This window comes from Meriones unguiculatus, chromosome 10, assembly GCF_030254825.1.
Source record: "Meriones unguiculatus strain TT.TT164.6M chromosome 10, Bangor_MerUng_6.1, whole genome shotgun sequence".
Taxonomy (NCBI): Eukaryota; Metazoa; Chordata; class Mammalia; order Rodentia; family Muridae; genus Meriones; species Meriones unguiculatus.
The window spans coordinates 23,937,997-23,957,542 of record NC_083358.1 but is presented as its reverse complement, the minus strand read 5'-3'; positions in this window follow the sequence as shown (position 1 = coordinate 23,957,542).

Sequence of the window (19,546 nt, the reverse complement as noted above, 5' to 3'; positions counted from 1 at the left end):
ACTATGTGGTGCCTCTCTCCCTACAACACACTAATCTCTACTTTCTAATTCCAGCGTGATGCATTTGCAAAATTCACATGTGTCACCTGTTTTGTGTGTCTGATTGTCAGCTGTTGACAAGGTGGTTTTGCTGTGAGGGAAAAGATGTATCAAATTCAGCCAGGTAGATGGTATTATATAGACAAAAGCAATCATCCCACTGTGAAAGCCACGATGCCCATAGTTCTTCAGATACTTTAAATTTTCAAAAGCCATGGTACTAAAAAAAAAAAGGCTCTCAATTCAAAGCTCTGCATAGCTGATACCCATGTCACCTTTATAGAACATATTCCACCTTTGTTGCTTACAACTAAAGCCTTCATCAGCTCTTTGGATTGTTCAGGGAAGCTAGCCATGTACCTACTAAAGGCCAGTTTGGGGCTGTGTTCTGGGAAAACAATAATCAGGAAATGAACCAGATCCCATTTTTAGGAAATTTTTAAAAATGGCATAGACAAAATCATCACACATCATTTCCATCCTTGTTCATTAATGTTTCCTTATTTAACCTTTTGTCATAGTGACCAACTATAGGAGAGGACAGCTTAAGAGTCAGACCTTTCCTACAGCTCCAGAAGCTTCTGTCATGGTTGGTTGGCAGTGGGAGTGCGGGCAGAGGAGGCTTCCATATCATGTCAGACAAGAAGCGGGAAAGGGTCAAGGATAGGATATTCTTAAAGATATGCCCAGTGACTTACTTTCTCCAGCTAAGCCCTACTGAGGAGAATCCAGTAGCCAGGAGACTCTTCCCTGAAGAAGTAGCAATTAGTGTCTGATCAGAAAAGCAAGTGTGAAAACGTAATATACAACTAGAAAACAGTAATATGAGCATGGAGGATTTTGTTTCATTTGTTCCAAGTTTTCTCTCTATCCATACTTTATCTGTTCTATGTCCACCTGGTTTATGCTCCCAACGCTGCCGTAGGAGACTGTTGGAGGCACAGAGTTTCTTGTACTCACAGATAAGCACTAAGGAACCAGGATTGTTGAACCCATTGCGCTGTTCCTTTAAAGAAATTCACAACCTGTTATCCTTCCAGTAAGCTGGGAGCAGACACAGTTAATAGCCTAGCGACCTTTGCTATCTATGTTGCCAAGACCACACAAGAGCCTCGCCTAGACCCTACTCATGAGCTTGTCGATCTATTGAACCTATCTTTATGGAAGGTGTTACATTTAGTCAATATATAGAACCCATCTTCAAGAAAATGTCACTTGTGCTTTACAAAGAGTTTTGATGTAGCATGTCTTAATCTATATTGAGCACACAGGATTGAGTTAATTATCACCAGGAAAGTTTTCAGCAAATTGTGCTGTGCTTCAATATGCCAAAAATAAAGTACTCAGGGTCAGACTCCCGAAGTTTGAACCAACACTGGCTACTTGGTCGTGTTGAAATGAACTTCCTTTTTGCTCCCCACAGATCATTACTCTGCCAGCTGTGGTGGTGGCAGAGACCCTTGAAATTTGTAACTGTGTGATAAAGTTCATGGACAGTTGCAGTTCTCAACTTAACTGACATTAAGAGCTGAACCACTGTCTTCTTGAAATCACCTCCTCGTTGGCTTTCTGGTACAAGCCTAACTGACTCACCTTTAGCCTCTCTGGATTTCTTAATAGTGGTCAGTGTTTGACGCAGATGTTTCCAGGCTTTGAGCCGAAAGAGGCAAACATTTCATGTGGCAAGGAGACTTTATTCAGATATACTACAGTTATAATACATATCAGAATACACTGTCAAGAGTAGCAGCAGGCCAGTGGTTCTTTAATATGACTGGCAAGTTTAAGTTATCTAACCATTTTTCTACTGCTCATATTCCTTCTCATGATTTTTCTACTGTTCATATTCCCTCTTATGATGCATATGATTTTTAACTATGCCTAGGCATATGGCAAACAATGATTTTTCTCTTGAATACAGTAAGAGGAGACAAGTTATCTTACTAAGCATACACCCCAAACCAGTCTAGGCTAGATTTACCTGTACGTATGTATATCCTAAAATAAATTTGAATAGAAACTCTCAAGGAAAGGGGAGTTATTGATGTTTATTTGAAGCAGAGAAATGTATGCCATTATTTTTAGTGGTACCCACACATAGCTCTATCCATGTGGAGGTCCTGGGTTGCTGTTAATTATTAGGATATGGGTGGACATGAATAGCACATGGAGTTGATAGTCTGAGGTTGGTGAAAGCATTATTACAAGAGTGTGTGAATACAGTCCAAGACAAATGGAGTCCAAGGTAATAAGATATTCCTATGCTTGCTTGTCTCCAATGTTCCTTGACAGTTCTCTTTATTCCATCATACTCCTCAAAGTCCTTCAAGATTTGCTTGCAAACACTCTCTACCTTCCTTTATATTCTTTCCTGGACAATCTTCCCCATATGGCATACTGCTTACATCCTACTATGCTGATTCCCAAAATGTGTCTCTAGAGCTAAGCTTCTTTTGGACTCCAGGCTTATACTCACAGATTGACAGAGAGTTGCTCTCAGATCTCTCAGACATATCCGACTCAGCATCAAACTGAGTTTATCAATGACTCCAATTTCATCTCAGCACCATCCATCCAGTTTACTACCAGAATGCCAGGCAACATTTGTGCCTCAAGCCCTGCTCTCTTCTATGGTCAACTGAATGACCTCAAACATATTCAGGTATTAGTAAAAGAAACCTATGAATGCTATGTTACTGGAAAAAGGGATATTAAAGATGTGATAAAATTAACGATCTTGAAAGAAGCGTATCTTTGATCATCCCAATGGTTCAGAGACGTAACCAGAGGTTCTTTATGGGAAAAAGGCAGAAGATTTTATGACAGATGAAAGAAAGCCATGTGAAGACAGAAGCAGAGACTGAAGTGGATCAGCCACAAACAAGGAATGCCAGCAGCCATTAGAAGCCGAAAGAGATGAGGAATGAATTCTCTCCTGGAACAATCAGAAGGAACCGACTTTGTGGCTCTGAATTCTAGCTCATCTCTGAAATCAAGCCACCAGAATTGAAGGAAAATTCATGTCTCCTGTTTCAAGCCATATGTTTACACATTTAGAATAACAACAGGAAAGTAACAAAATATACAATAACTCATATGCTAACCCTATTTAGTTTGTTATGAATATAACTTAAATAACGGTTCTTTCCATCACCATCTTTCAAAAGGATAGTTACCAAGAGTCCCAGCTTCCTATGACTCCTGGGATAAAGGATAGAGTCCTTAGCATGGCTCATGAGAACTTGCTTGTCCTCAAATCTGCTTCTTTCCTCAGGACTGTCTTGTGCTATGGACACAGACTTCCTTTCGGTTTCCAGAAGAAACTAATCCCTTATCCACCAAAGGACCGTGACACAGCCTCCATATTTGAATGCTTATGAATGTCAGATCATGGTTTAGGTATCCCTTCCATCCTCACCCCAGAATTTCTGAACTCTCAGACTATGTTCATATGGTGCATACACTGATTACAATTTTACGTTGATTTTATGGTTTTTCTGCTCCTATGTGGCTCCCCAGATCGCCAGGTAGTCCCCAAGGAAAAGCAAGACAGTGAAGCAGCAACTGTATTTCACAGCCATGCTCTCCCCAACATCCAACAAGGTGCAGAGCAAGTGTTCAGTGCACACTGTCTAGATAATGTCCAAAGCCCAGAAGTGTCTCTGAATGTTTGTGTGTGTGAACTTGGATGGATCTATCTCCCTTCTACAATGCAGAGCAGGTCAGGAGGGGATAACATAGAAAGAACTTGGGTGGACTCAGCAATAGCCAAGTCTAGTATCAGGACATCACCTTCTTCTGTGTGTAAGTGGGGTGAGGGGTTGCACGTGTACATATGTATGTGCAGGGCAGAGGGCAACCTCAGGAATCGTTCTTCAGGAACCATCTATGTTTAAGATGGGACATCTCACACCCTACCCTAAGATGGCTGAGTAGTGAGCCCCAGGGATCCTCCTCTCTGCACTCCACCCTACCCCCATTACCTCCAGCCTAAGCCCGAGGATTACTGTGCCTGGCTTTTGTATATGAGCTCTGAAGACTGACCAAGGTCCTTGTGCTTACAAGGTAGGCATCCAACTGTGTAAGCTATCTGCTTGGCAGCCCCTATATGCCATCTTCTTACAGAGGGTTGTGCAAGCTTCCCTTCCCCTTAGGATTCAGAAGCAATGCTGCAGGATTTTGGCTTTCCTTTCCCTCTTAGCCTACTCCCTCTCTACCTCAGGGCCTGTAGAGTTTGTTTGGCTACTTTCTAAGATTAAAGCAATTTAAATATTGTCTAAAGATTGGTTTTGTTTTTTAAAAATCACAGTCTCTAAATAACTCCTCTGTGTCCTAAAGTTCGTCTGAGGCAACTTATAGGTTGGGGGGTGGCTTTGAGTTTTTTAAAAAAAAAAAAAATCATTTACTTATCCCTTTGGTATCTTGTGATTCTGTATAGGATTTAAAAAATGTTTTATGACTGAAAATGAGAGCAAATTTATAAGCCATTAGTATTATACTCCTTTAGAGTCATACTTTGTATTCTTCAAAATATTTGTAGATTTTCTTAGGTCCTCATATAAATTTTCTGAAGATTATTAATTCCAAAAGACTCAAGGTGCCTAAATAACTGACAAAAATCTCACATCTAATATAGGACAGAGTTTGTACTCAGTTCCATGACATTGGGCTGATGAGAGTCAGGGTAAGGTGGTTTGAGCCAATTTTATCTATTCATTAAGAAAGCAGATGAATTCAGTGAACATTTAGGCTTCTGATGCCTGGAGAGAAAATAGCACAGCACTTCAACACTTATTTCCTCTAGGTGGCAAGATTGTGAGTAAATTTATCGTCTTCTTTATGCTTCTCTGTAACATCCGCAATGGGTATGGATTAATTTTATAATTAGAAAACATTAAAAATAAGCGAGTATGATTATAAAGTAACTCAAGGGAATAATGGGAAAACAGAAAGATCTCTGACTCATCCTGGGTGTAGGGTGTGGAGGTGGGGTGACTGATCACTGGGCTCTGGCTCTGAGCCTGCTGTGACAATTACCATTTTATAATCTTCAAGCACCACCTCAAGGAGCCTCACCTCAGTGTAAAGTGGAGAAAATAAACTTACTTATATCAGTGAAAGCTCTCAGTGATAAGCAGTCAGAACAGGTTTAGAGAAGACAAAGCTATGGGGTCATATAAATTTGGAACAAAGGGCTTTCACTGTGGGTATGGCTGCACCCATCTGTGGATCTGTCTTTCTCCTTTAGCTGTTACCACTCTCCTCCTGTGCCTGTAAAAGTGGGGACCAGCTTGTTTGTTCTGATCTCTCTGCAAATTAGCAAATCCAGCAAGAATGTGACTTATCTCAAGGATTATTCTGCCTGACTATACGCAAGACCTCATGCCCCACCAAGAGCCCATCATTGTCACAAGAGAAAATAGAAAGGTCCCAGTCAATCCCAGGTACCCACTCCTAAGCCTTACAAGCCTTGTTTCCTCAGGACCCAGCTCTGAGGTGGCATGTGCCCTCCCAGATAAGGTCCTGACCAATCCAGACAAGGTAGTTGCTTTCATTAGCCAGAGGGTCCAATTTAGTTAGCTTGTGAAATGCATTAAAGGATAAATTTTAGTAGACAACATGTGAGTAGTCACAGGGGGAAAAAAAAAAGACTTCCAAAAACCAAGTTGACTACACAAATAATGTAATCTTTTTTCAGGGGGAAAAAAACACCCATAAGCAATGGGGTCCAGAGGAGGTATGGTAGTATAGACCTATAATCCCAGAACTCTGGACACAAAGGCATTAAGATCATGCTCCAGATGACCCATGGCCATGTTGCAAGACCTTGACTCTTCTTATCCTGAAAAGAAAAAAAAATGAAGGAATTAGCTTATGAAGAAACTCATCATAGCCAAGGTTTAGAGAAATTGGTTTCTTTAAGTAGACAAAACCCTTCATGTCCTCCATGTCCATCTCTGTGAGCTTTCTTCCCCCTCTTATCTCTTCTGAAAATTGGACATAAGAAGTACAGATGCTCCTCCCTCGGTAAAACTTCAAACTCCAAATAAATTAGATATTGAATAAGGAATTGAAATCCTGGCAAGAACACACAGAGAGAGAGAGAAAGAGACAGAGACAGACACACGCAAATGAGCCTTGAGCTGTTGGAAGATGATAAATTGTCAGCTTTTCTTTAATAAGATTGTGTCTCATCACCGTCTCCTATAACGGAGTTGATAGATTTTGTTTTTAACCTACAGAGCCTAAAATCAATTCCCAACAAGAGCTAGAAGCTCTTAACCATATAGTCCCAAATATATCAATTAATCTATCAATCAAGTTGGTCAGTAGAACAGCATGTTTGTATTAAGGCCAGGCTTTACTGGGCATCAGCAGCAGGGAAGAGAATTAAAATATGCACATGTCACCTAAGGAAAGCCATACTTCAGAAAATACCAGTTTTAACTTCAGAGGTGACAGAAGGCCTATTTCCATTGAATTATACAGTTTTTGCTGTCTCAGAAGAATTGTGTAATCAATGGATAGGATTTTGGATCAGAACCAGTTACAAGTCTTTGACCTAGGCCTTTGCAATGCTTAAATATCCACAGTTCCTATTCATCAGCTTGATTTATGGGGCCTATCTGGACTCCTGAGAGATTTTGTAGGTGGCATATATGAGAACAATGACTCAGACTGAGGCTCAGATTCCACATTCATTTTATACTTTGTAAATTTTCTTTAGTTATTTTGACCTAATACCTTTAACCATCAAAATAGAGACACAATCACAAATTTCATTCAACTAAAAACACTTTGAACTAGAATAACAACATGCCTTAAAAATATACCCAATGATACAATAGTGGCACAATGTTATGAGAGTAACCAACCTCCTCTTAATTGAAGTTAAGGCTCATTCTCTAAGATGGCACCCATTCTGGCATTTTTAATAAGGTCAAGAGCCTGAGACTAGATAGATCATGGGCCGTAGGAGAAAACCTACTACAATTATTCCACGAAATGAGCATAGCAATAAAACAACCCCTAAATTCATGTCTAGACCCATAGATTGGTGCATCACTGAACCCTCATCACAGAAGCTCTTTCTGCAGTAGATGGTGATTATCACACAGACCCACAACTGGAAACATGCAGAAAGCAAAAAACACAGCTCTAAATGGCATGTCTTCTTGAAAACTCTCCCTTCAATGCTGTGAGATCCCTGTGGGAAAGTAGGTAGAAAAATCATAAGAGCCAGAGGTGGTTGATAATGTCAAGAAAATGGCATTTTCCATAGTGGGGCCGAAGCACAGACAAACTCACAGAGACTCTGATAGTCTATACAAGCCTTGCACAAATTCAAACCAGACAAAAATCCCAGCACAGAGAAAGAGACGTGGACCCAAAGTCTTTGCTATTGATAGCTTCTGGAAGAAGGAAAAATCAATTTTCTTCAAAAGAACGTCTGGGTATATCAAGCAGAGCACAGGGCAAGCCAGATGTTCAGAAACTGTTGGCCAGCACAAAACGGATGACATGTTTTGTTTTGGTTTTGGTTTTGGTTTTCTTTGTGGGAAGTTTTGTGTGCTGTGTGTGTGTGTGTGTGTGTGTGTGTGTGTGTGTGTGCTTTTTGCTGTTTTGTTTTTGTTTTTGTTTTTGAGAAAAAAAATATGATGTGTGGATGGAGAGGGGAGAAAATCTGGTAGGGAGGGGAAAGAATATGACCAAAATATTCATATTAAAAGAAATTTAATATAACCAACACTATGTACTTTGTTGCATCCTTGAGAATTAAATGAGAACATGTATGTGGAGTGCCTAATACAAGGTAGCTCAGAGTTAATGGTGATTTGTGAAGGATGCAATCATATTTGGGGATAGTAGTACAGCTTCAACTACTAGGCTTTTCCAGCATTGCATTTTTATATGCTTTTATTTATTTTATTTGGCCTGTAAATTCTCTCTTGTTTTTACTTAGCATGCAAATTACTGGGTTTCATTATCATCCTTTCATACATCTTTGTTTTTGTTGCTCCTCTTTCCCTACTCGCTGTATCTCTGCAGATTTGTACCTGTCTTTTCCCTAGTAGCCCCTACCCTGTTTCATGTCAGATGTATTCTCTTACCCTCATCTCTCCCTCTCCCTTCTTAGGACTTTAATTTCTCCTTTCATCATTGCCTTTCTGTTTCATAACCTATACCCACACCCACATCTATAGTCAATATGAAAATTAAAATCTAAGATTCACATATTTACATGAGGTATTTGTCCTTCTGGGTCTACATTACTTCACTTAATAATTTTCATATCTATCCATTTTTTTCCAAAAAAAATAATTTTACTTTTTCTTTATGGCTGAATAAAATTACATTGTGCCTATGGACTACATTTTCTTTGCCCATTCATCTATTAATAGATATCTAAGATGGCTCCATTTTCTTGCTATTAAGAACAGCACATCAGTACACATGGATGTGAACCTATGTGGTTTAATTTTTTAATTCTGGTATGAACAAAAGATACGTTAAGGCATGACTTTGCTCCTCTGGATTTTTATGTGTATTGCGCACCCCACCCCCCATCAAATGGATTTTCTCATCCTACAGTAATCCTATTAAATCCTACAGACTTCCACTTCCATGACATAAATATTCGTCTGGCTTCAGCCCAAACAGAAACTAATTGTCTCCTTGTTTGTCTGCATGTGAGTTTGTTATACCAGATAACACATTCCAAGCCCTGTTTTATTGTCCCTTGGCATTTTTCTAAACAAGCAGCAATGGCTGAGCTAGCCACAGAAACAGAGTTTCTTGAAGCAAAGAAGTAAGAGTGTGAGAAGCGAGTGGCTCTGCTTAAAAGCATGGTTCTTAATTTCAATAAAGGAATGGCTGAAGGAATGTGATAAATAGAAGAATGCGTAAAATTGGGAGCCAGAAAAGGCAGCATCTTAATTAATCCTGCTTCTGCCTCCCACAAGTTACATGACTCTGGGGATGTTCCTAAACCAGAGCAAACTCAACTTTTGTTATTTCTCTCCCAAGAATGAATTTGTTGTGGTTTATGGGCATTGTTTCCTAAGATGTCCCATAAAATGGCATTAACAAGCCTGTGGGTGCCATCACCTCTTTAGGGGTGAGAAAATCAAGGGAATGATTTGGAGGGGAGCAAAAAGGAGCCAACATTCATATTCTACCCAGGTCCCATTCTATGGGATTGGGTTGCCCACATCCAGCCTGAGTCTTCATCCCTTAGTTAATCCTTTCTGGAAACGACCACAGAGACACACCTAGAGACATTACTCAATGTAATCTATATACAAGATTTACCCATTATACTATGTCATGAAATCTTATTGCTCATTTGTCTCTTCTCCCAACTGCCTGAACAACCACACTTCTTGTTTGTCAACAGTAGAAATAACCACTGTTTGTCAAATGCCTAATATGGTTAAGAGATGGTGCTAAACCTGTGTGTGACTTATTTAAGTCTCACTAAAGCCCTGTCCAGCAGATTCTACCATTACCCACATCAATGGCTGAAGAACTACGGGCTGAGAAATGTTGTATGGCTTCTTAGGATCTTGGGGGTTCAAAACACTGGTATATTAGTCAAGGTTCTTTAAGAACAGAACTAATAGAATAAAAATGCAAACACACACACACACACACACACACACACACACACACACACAGTCTGTCTCCTAAGGGAAAGGAGACAAGGATCTAGTAGTTCTTCAGTCTATGAGGCTGAATGCCTCAGCCGTCCCAGTCTCATTCTGGAGTTCCAGGGATGTCCTAGAGAGTAGCCTGTCCTCAGCCCATGTTGGAATCCTGAAGAAGTAGGTTATTACACAATGAAGAAATATCTCAGGGTAGATGAATTTGCCAGTGAGAGTGAGGACTAGCAAACAGAAATCACAAGCTTCCTTCTTCTGTGTCTAGATTTAAGGTGAATTTTCTGACCTCGTATGCGTAGGTTTCCAGGTTTAGAGTAGGTCTCTGACTTCAAATAAACAAGCCAAGAAAGTTCCACACAGATTTCCCCCAGTTCGATAAGTGTTAGTTACTTCAAAATGTAGTCAAGCTGACAACCAAGATTAGCCATCACACCCGGTTTTTCATGCCTTGACTGATTAACACAACCACAGCTCTTAACAAAGCTTGCCAGAGTCATCCCTTTTCTTCCTAGGCTCTCAGACACATCCTCCACATTTTCAGTAAAACTTTCCTCACCCTCTAGTCCAACATGCTGTTTATATATTCAGGTGGGTCTTTGACAAAAAGAACTATGGGGTTATGTGCAATTTTGAGACCTTGAATGTGACCTGAATAATAGTGTCCTTTCTCTGACCATGGGAACAAGATAAAAATGCTTCCACATGTACTCCACAAGCCTGGATAGTCTTGGATGAGGCATCTGTTCCTCTGGAGCTGTTGGAAAACATAAGTGAGATTCTGTAGACCGTGTTTTAAGTACAGTATCTGACTTCAGGCTCACCGACCTCTAAGATCTCCCATTCATATCCCCTTTTCTTTAAGACTCAACCTTCAAAAAGCTGTTTTCCTATTTAGGGAATTAATGTGCTCCTTCTTGAAGCAGTCTGGGTACCAACAAAGAGAACCAGTGTGCCTAAAAATGAAGGGATTTAAAGAACATCTTCTTCTTGAAGATGCTGTGTCAGGGAGTGTAGGCAAAGTTGGCTAATAGGATAGAACCACAGTCTAGGGCTTGGTAACAGCAGAACTCATCTTTAAGACCAATGTTTCTGAATCAAAGAAGTTACCAGAAACTAGGAGGAAACAGAAGAGGCTGTTTTCTTCAAAGGAGCCATGGTCTTCAGTTAAGAATATTCCACCCAAGAGGCATCCTAAGGAAGAGGTGATTAGGAGATATTAGGAGATACACATGCTGACCTCATTCTGATGATAGTGATTATTTCAGAAACGTTGAGTCAACCAAGCCCATTCTGACATAGTACCTGTGTGATGGTGACCCTTCACAATATTATGAAGTGTGCTGATTAAGAGCATTACTTCAACTATGGATCCAAAGATTATGAGTTTTTGTTCTCCCTGTTTTTCCAGCATTGATGAAATGGGTAATTTAAATGCATCATCTGACCCCTGTCTAAAATCTTCCTATAGTCCCCTATTGGCTAGAGCGGTTTGAAAGCAAAGAACCCAATGGTGGCAGCTCTGAAGTTACACAGAGCAGGTCAGAGAAGGATGAAGAGCAGACCATCCCAGTACACCTGCCTTACAAAGTCTATAAAGGCTCAAATCACATCTACTGGCCCCTCTTTACAACAGGAAACTATACATGTGGGTGTGCTGATAGGAAATTTCCAAGAGTAACCATCCTCTCCTCCTTCTGGGAACCTCCCACCCCCATCACTGTGCCTGAGATGGAGAAGGTGCAAAGCTACTCTGAGCACAGAAGAAACTTTGAGTATCTTGAGTATCAGCCAGCAGCTTGCTTCTCTCAGCTGAGTTCTTTTTTTTTAAGGGGATCTCTGTCTTTTTTTATTTTATTATTATTATTATTACACTTTATTCATTTTGTATCCCCCCATAAGCCTCTCCCTCCTCCCCTCCCGATCCCACCCTTCCTCCCCTTTCTGCATGCATGCCCCTCCCCAAGTCCATTGACAGAGACTCATACTCCAACCAAGGACTATTCATAGAGATAACCTAGAACCCCTGCACAGATGTAGCCCATGGCAGTTCAGTGTCCAAGTGGGTTACATAGTAATGGGAAGAGGGACTGCCTCTGACATAATCTGATTGGCCTGCTCTTTGATCACCTCCCCCTGAGGGGGGAGCAGCCTTACCAGGCCACAGAAGATGACAATGCAGCCACTTCTGATGAGAACTGATAGTCTAAGATCAGAAAGAAGGAGGAAGACCTCCCCTATCACTGAGCTGAGTTCTTTATCATTGTTGCCAGAGACCTTGCCTGTGGCTGAACTGCTACAGAGCCATTTCAGGTGAGGAAGGACAGCTGAGCAAAAGAGCAGTCACAGGTAGATGAGATGCCTAGTCATAACAACTCTCTCTACATGTGTCTTTATGTATCTCCCCCAGTGACACTAGAAAAACACACATAGATACCGAAGTTCATTGTGACAGCTTAAAGACAGAGCAAGAAACAGTTAAAAATTATCTAGAGCAGTGGTTCTCAACCTTCCTAATCCTGTGACCCTTTAATAAAGTTCCTCATGTTGCGATAACCCCCAGACATAAATTTGTTTTTATCACTGCTTCATAACTGTAGTTGTGGCTTAAGAAGGTATGACCACCATAGATTCATGTGTTTGAAAGTTTGGCCAGAGGGAGTGACACTGTTAAGAAGTGTGGCCTTCACAGAGGAAGACAATGCAGCCATTCCTGATGAGACCTGATAGACTAAGATCAGAGGGAAGGAGAGGAAGACCTCCCTTATCAGTGAACTGGGGGAGGGACACAGGTGGTGAAGAGGAAGGGAAGATGGGATTGGGAGGGGAGAAGGGAGGGAGCTACAGGGGGAATACAAAATTTGTAATTAATAAAAATTAAAAAATACTGAAAAAAAAAAGAAGTGTGGCCTTATTGGAGGAGGTGTGGCCTTGTTAGAGGAAGTGTGCTGCTATGGAGGTGGAGCTTTGAGCTCTTAAATGTTCAGGCTAGGCCCAGTGTGAAACACAAATCCTGTCTCCTCCTGGCTGCCTCTGGATCAAGATGTAGAACTGTCAGCTCCTCCAGCACCATTTTGCCTGTCCCCTGCCATGTTTCCTGCCAGGATGATGACAAACTAAACCTCTGAAACTGTAAGCCAGCCCCAGTTAAGTGTTTTCCGTTGTAGGAGCTGCCTTGGTCATGGTGTCTCTTCAAAGCCAATGGAAACCCTAACTAAAACAGTGACCTTGCTGCTTTTTTTAATCATGATGTAAATATCTGTGTTTTCCAATGGTCTTAGATGACACCTGTGAAAGGCTGTTCAACACCCCACCCTCTGAAGGAGTCACAACCCACAGGCTGAGAAACACTGATCTGGAGCAACCTGATGATTCTGGAAGACTTTTGTCAGAGGGAATGTGTTTCCTGCCACACGGCCTCTGTGAGGACATGTGGCCCCAGGGTTCAAATCTTCGGATTTGTCAAGGCAAATTCTTCTGAGGCCTGAAACAGGAAACCATGTGAGCCCAGAGAATTTGACACTTTGTGGCTTGCCAGTGTTTTGCAAATCACATCTGCCAATAAGTCTCCAAGGAAGCCATTCCCCAACCATCCCCATCTGCCCTTAAAACGCCCACCAGAAAGAATGGTATTTACAAAGCCCTGCCTGAAGAACATGCTGCTCAATGCTCCTTTGGCTCGGCAGTTTTTCAGATTCCCTTCCCCAGAGCCTTAGAATTCCGGAAGGTGTCTGAGCTCCCTTCTAGACCAATTCCCTTGCCAATGCCACAATTGAGAGAATGCCAGTTCTGTTTTGTACACAAGAAATGCTGGACTTTGGTATTTTAAAATAATCATCTTCTCACTCAAGTACTGATACCTGGAAAAAAAAAGGTATCATTTTAGCCAATATATTTCTTTTCTGCGATCAAGCCAGCTGGCAGGGAATCTCAAGTCTGCATGGGATTGCTTTGCTCTGATGCTCTTGGTAATTTTAACAGGAAAAATATTTTAATGGACTCCCTACAGTCCACATCACGCCCTCCCCCATAAGAAACAAGTTACTGAACACATCAACATTCCCAGAGGTATTCCTTTTGGTAAGTGTAGAATGGTGGCATTTCCTCTTCGATATCAGGGGAAATGATGATTCCCTGCTTGACTGCATATGTCACATGTCCACTACACACTGGGAAATTGCTATTTGTTTTCCTCCTGGCTGTGGCCTCTGAAAGCTCCAGGGCTATTTCCAGGGTTACTCAGCCCACTACAGAGCCCATGTTCTTACTGACCCTAGACCTCATGCCAACTCCCTCAAGAACTTAGTCTATCAGTTTTTATTGCATTTATTTGTGTTAATGTAAAAATATGTATGCTTATCTCCTTTGTAAGAAATGAGGGCCTGGTGGTGCATGCCTGTAATCCCTGCACCCAGGGAAGCAGAGGCAGATGGATATCTCTGTGAGTTTAAGGCCAGCCTGGTCTACAGAGCAATTCCAGGACAGCCAAGGCTACACAGAGAAATCCTGTTTCACAAAACAAAAAAAAAAAAAAAAAAAAGAAGAAATGAGGGATAGACTATGAGTAAATACATATGTGTATACATGTGTGTTTATGTGCACAGCAATGCACATGACTCTTATAGGAAAAGGTACTCCCTCTCATTTCCTTAACCATTTGCCACACTTATAAATACGTTCTAATTATCATCTGATAGATATGCTGATTTTCTCATTGCCTGCTTATGAGCCTGTTTACTCTCCATGAACTGTCTAGAGAAAGGCAATAAGGCCCTAATGAGTATAGAAAATTTCAAGATTCTCCCAATCCTGTCTAAGCAGCTCCCCTCTGTTCTCCCCTGCTTCCCTGCATGCTAAAATTCTTTCCAGTCTTTAAGTCCACAGAGCTTACTCCTGTCCTCAGATCTTTGGGTCACAGGGATCCTGTGGTGGTTTGAGAGAGAATGCCCCCAATAGGCTCATATATTTCAAACTTTGGTCGCAGTAGATGGAACCATTTGGGAAGGATTAGGGGTATAGCCTGGTTGGGGGGAGTTATGCCATTGTGGCTGGTTTTGAGGTTTTAAAAGACTCATACTATTGCCAGTGTTCCTCATGTCCTCCTACTTTGTGGATTGATGTTTAAGCTCTCAACTACTGCTCCAACATCAATCCTGCCTGCCTGCTGTCAAGCTCCCTGCCTTGGACTTTAAGATGGCCATGGACTTTAAGCCCCTAAAACTGTAAGCCCCAAATAAATGCTTCCTTTCATAAGTTGTCTTGGTCGTGGTGTTTTATCACAGCAATAGAAAAGTACCTAAGAAAGCTCTTGAGATTCTAATACCTTTCCCTTAGTTCCTCTATGAAAAGGACAAGACCTGAATCTTGTCTCCATCCTCACTCACATCTGCTTGGGCTCCTGATGCCTGTAGTTACACCCAACCCATCTCTGTCGTTTGTTTATTTCTCCCACCAGACTCCAAGCTGCCTATGAGAGGAGCCACATCATAGACTCTGGAGTTCAAGCAAGGGGAGAGCTTGCCAAAGGAATGAGGGCCTTGGCTTGTGTTGTGAGAAACAGGAAGCTAGACCTAAGAGGCATCACCTCATTTGTCACTGTAAGTGCAAGCTTTAGAAATGGTATGGCCATGTCACCCCCCACTTTCCTAGTGCAGTATCACGCTCACCTGCCGGAGAACTCCACCTCTGATCTTAACATCTACAGGGAGTCTGGGATGTGTGTCAAAGCCATTAGCCCAGTCTTGGGCATGGATGATTTTAGATTCTGAGTTGAAAAATTCTTGTTGGTTTTGGTAAGAAAAGAAGACACCATCCTGGGCCCGTGAAAGCTATGTTTATTTCTCTGAATTGTCTGTCTTGATTGATAAGGCAGAGGGAGCCTCCAACATGGCACAGTGCCCCAGGAGAACTGCTGCTTTCTGTTTGCACACACAGCACACACACAAAAACACACCCACATTCCAAGACGAGGGAATTTGGAGTCAGAAAGACTCATGCTCTAATATTCCTTCAGTCCCTTGCTGTGTGTGTGTGTGTGTATGTGTGTGTGCTTAATATAGATCTTCTTCTATATTAAGAGAGAATGCCATGTGTGACTTGATTCCCCTACAAGCCAACACAGAAATCATGATAATAGATCTGGTTTTATATGTTACTCATTAATGTGTTTCCTATTCTCTGCTTACAAACCTTCTTTGCTCCCTGCCAGCTCTCCAGAGAAAAACATCCAGATTCCTGTGGCTGGATGGAATCGAAAGATCATTCCAGTCCTGCCCCAGCTCAGTTCTGTCCTCCTCTGCTACCTGTAACCCCACTATGTTCTCCGTGCCTCAGTTTCTTTAATATCAGTCTCTTCCATGCTTCAGTTTCCTTAGCTTTCCAATGGAGCTTACATCAGTGTATATGTGAGAGGGGTTACTATGAGAAGTAAATAAGAACAGAGATGCAGAGTACTTAGTACAAAGCCTAGCTATGAAAGCTTGTTTATTGTCCATGGGCATGTCTCCAGAGGATGGAAACATACAGCCTTTTGATGTCTTTCCCATTGATCCAGGGAAAATGTGGCCTACAGTTATGATGTGACTCATGTCTCATGGCCATAAGGAAGCTCCTGGGAAGGAGCATGTTGCCTCTGGTTTGAGTGGATTCCTTTGATTCCCAGCTATGGACTAAAGCCATGGCCATTGCCTGCCAATGGGCCTCTTGGCGCCTGGTACCTCTGAAGCCTTACTCTCAGGTAGTGTTTTCTTTCCAACTCTGTTGTGGGAAACATGCTCCCACCTAACTTCTATGCACCTGCCTAAGGCTCCAGTGGCATTCCTCTCCCTAGGGTGCTGATTTCCAGAATCTAGACACAGTGCCTTCCCCCTCCACTTACCCATGGGTTACTTTCTCTTTCCATAGTTTCAGTTATCAGAATCAATAATTATCAGAATGAAAATACCAAATGAAAATCTCCATGAAAAAAGGTTGATGAATTTTACATTGCATGCCATTCTAATTAGGATAATGGAGGCTAGGTTCGGAGCTCAGTGGTTGGGCACTTGCCTAGCTTAGAGTTTGATCCCCAGCACCACAAAAGAAGAGAAAGGAGGGAGAGAGAGAAAATGAAGGGGTGTTCAGTAAGATGATGAAGTCATAATCCATCCTGCATAAGTTTTCCTTCTGTCCAGTCCTACCCACTTAATAGTTATATCTTATATTGGTTCTCCTTCCAAAAGTGCTAATGCTCAGGTAACTCTTATCTTAACAATAGCATGAAAGCTTAAGAGTAGAGATGCTTGGTAATTCAGATATGCTTCTTTTAATTGTGAAAAGGCAAAATGTCTTGGGTTAATTATAGACAAAACTGCACACAGCCACACAGAACATGTCGTGTGTGTGGGTATGAAACAATATAGCATATGCAGGGTTTGCTATTGTCCAACCTATGAACTTCTAGTTCCTCTCTTGCCTTCTTCAGTAGCCCCTAAAGTCTGCTTCACTCTAGTAGGTGCCTCTACACTTAGGTTGCCTTGGTAGACTCTACTCAATTACAACAGTAACTACAATGGAGGGCTTGCACACCTTAAAAACAACAACCTTCACCCTGCAAGTGCTCAGCAGAGAATGAAATTTCCCACAGCCAGATATTGGAAGACTGACGTCTTTCTCCCTGAGCTCTGTTCACCCCAATGGACCATATTTAATTCAAGATGCTAGAGCTAACACCATTGCCAGATATATTTCCATGATGATTAAACATTAAACACACCATTATTTCAAAGTATTTGAAATAACTCAGAATTAATGAAGGACTAATTGCTTTACTCTGTGTATTCAAATGGTGATGTTATTTTTAAAAAATGCATTCTTATGTCAACTGTTGCATCAATTAATTGCAAATTTTCCAACAGTTAGTCGTAGTGTGATTAAAGCATATGAAAATAATCTTTTAATTAGCTTTCATTTTGAAACAAATAGACAATTAGACCAAAGATGTAGCTGTGAAAATTCCATTGGTCTGCTTTGTTTTGGGGGGGGAAGACACTTGTTTAAATAATGGCCATATCATTGGGAATTAGTTCCTTGGCATGTCTATTGGCTATGGCAGTTACTTCATCTTTTCTCTTTCATGGTTCTTCTATTTTCTACAAGCACATACCCCTACTGTTTTGCCCAGAAGCCTAAAATACATAACCAAATGAATAGCAGCCTTTCTCAAGAATGTCTTTTTGAGTGGAGCTATTCAAAGTACCAGCCAATTTTTATTAAAACTATCACAGTACACAATTCTGGTGTTTAAAAATAGGGAAAGCTCTGGGGAGACTGAATGCTTAATTCTTCCACACACACTTCTACCCTATGAAGAAAGACTGAGAGCAGGGAGAGAGGAAGAGCTTGGGAGGTTTGCTCAGGTGCCTAGGCCACATTAGAGAGGGCCCCAACCTATGCACCTGCTTAAATTTTGTAGCCTGTAGGTGCCACACTTGTCTTGCACCAAAGTGATCTTACTATACAGGTCAGCGCATAGGGTACATACTCTATATTTAGCTCTATTTCATACCCATGAGAAAAGGATAGAGGACTTATTTAATCTAAACCTTCTTATACAGCAAGCAAGGAGACTGGGGACGCAGGATGGGGAAGGGATAAGCCCCTTCTTCTCTGGTGAACTCAGGAACTCAGTCAGAAGCCTCAGTAAGTAGCACATGTGAGAGGTCAGTAGGCTGCAGCTTTGGAGAGTGAGCTTTCATCAGGACAAGGTTACCAAACACAAGGGAGTCAAAACTGAAAGACCCTATGTGATCTGAGTTCTCTTTGTCCAAAATAACCTCTCTGAGTCCATGGATGAGTTCCCTAAATATGAAAAACTTCGTAGTTCACTGTGAATCCCAGAAATTGTGTTGTAAAATGTGAACACAGTTACTGATGTGGGACAAGTCATAATGACCTTTGGTAGCACTTAATATGCTTGGCAATACAAATGCCCTGTCTTCATTCTGTCATTTTATCTGAACAGACACTGTGTGTTAGACAGTGCAAACTCCATTTTCTAGGTAAGGAAATAGACTAGGGGAAAGGAAATGGCATGCTTAGGTTCATGCATATACTAGTTCCATCATTGAGACATTCAAACTCTAAACTGTTATATTGAAGGAAAACGAGAAAATGGTGCTCCAACTTGGAAACATAGTCAAGAGTTTACAGAATTCTTAGGCTTAGCCCTATACACTTTAAATTCATCATCCAATGTCCCCCACTCCTCAGCCACCTCCCCAAATTCCTTGGTGCCTGGTAGCAACACCAGAAACAAGAATAATTCTATAATCTCATCATGATGGTAACCACATACAAGATTTGAAAAAAAAAATCAATTTCCATTAGAACTGTTTGTTCAGTTGCATATAGATGTTTGCAGGCCTGAGCAATACAGCTGTGGCATGGAACAGAACCATAGAGTGTGGGGGCTCTGGGAGACCCAGTCACTCTGTAATCAAATCACCCCATTGCCCCTACCACAGAGGATACAGCCCTGTTAAGCATGCATCTCATCAGAGAATGTTTTTATTATAGCAAACCGGAATATTCTCTCCAATAACTTAGAGTCACAAGGACACACAGCACCCCTCACATGAGCCTTTCTTCAAAGTAGAAGTCCCCAGTCCCAAACAACGTCAGTCTACCTCAAAGAGCTGCAGTTTTTTCTTCTATAAACTAATATCATTAAACCTCACATATGTCCCTTTGTTATTTTAAATCCCTATAAAGATACGGAAGAATGCTGTTTTCTCATCATCACTGTGGATATTCTGGAGAGTCCTGAAGCAATTGAGAAAAAAAAAATGATTAAGGAGGGCCCTGAAGGC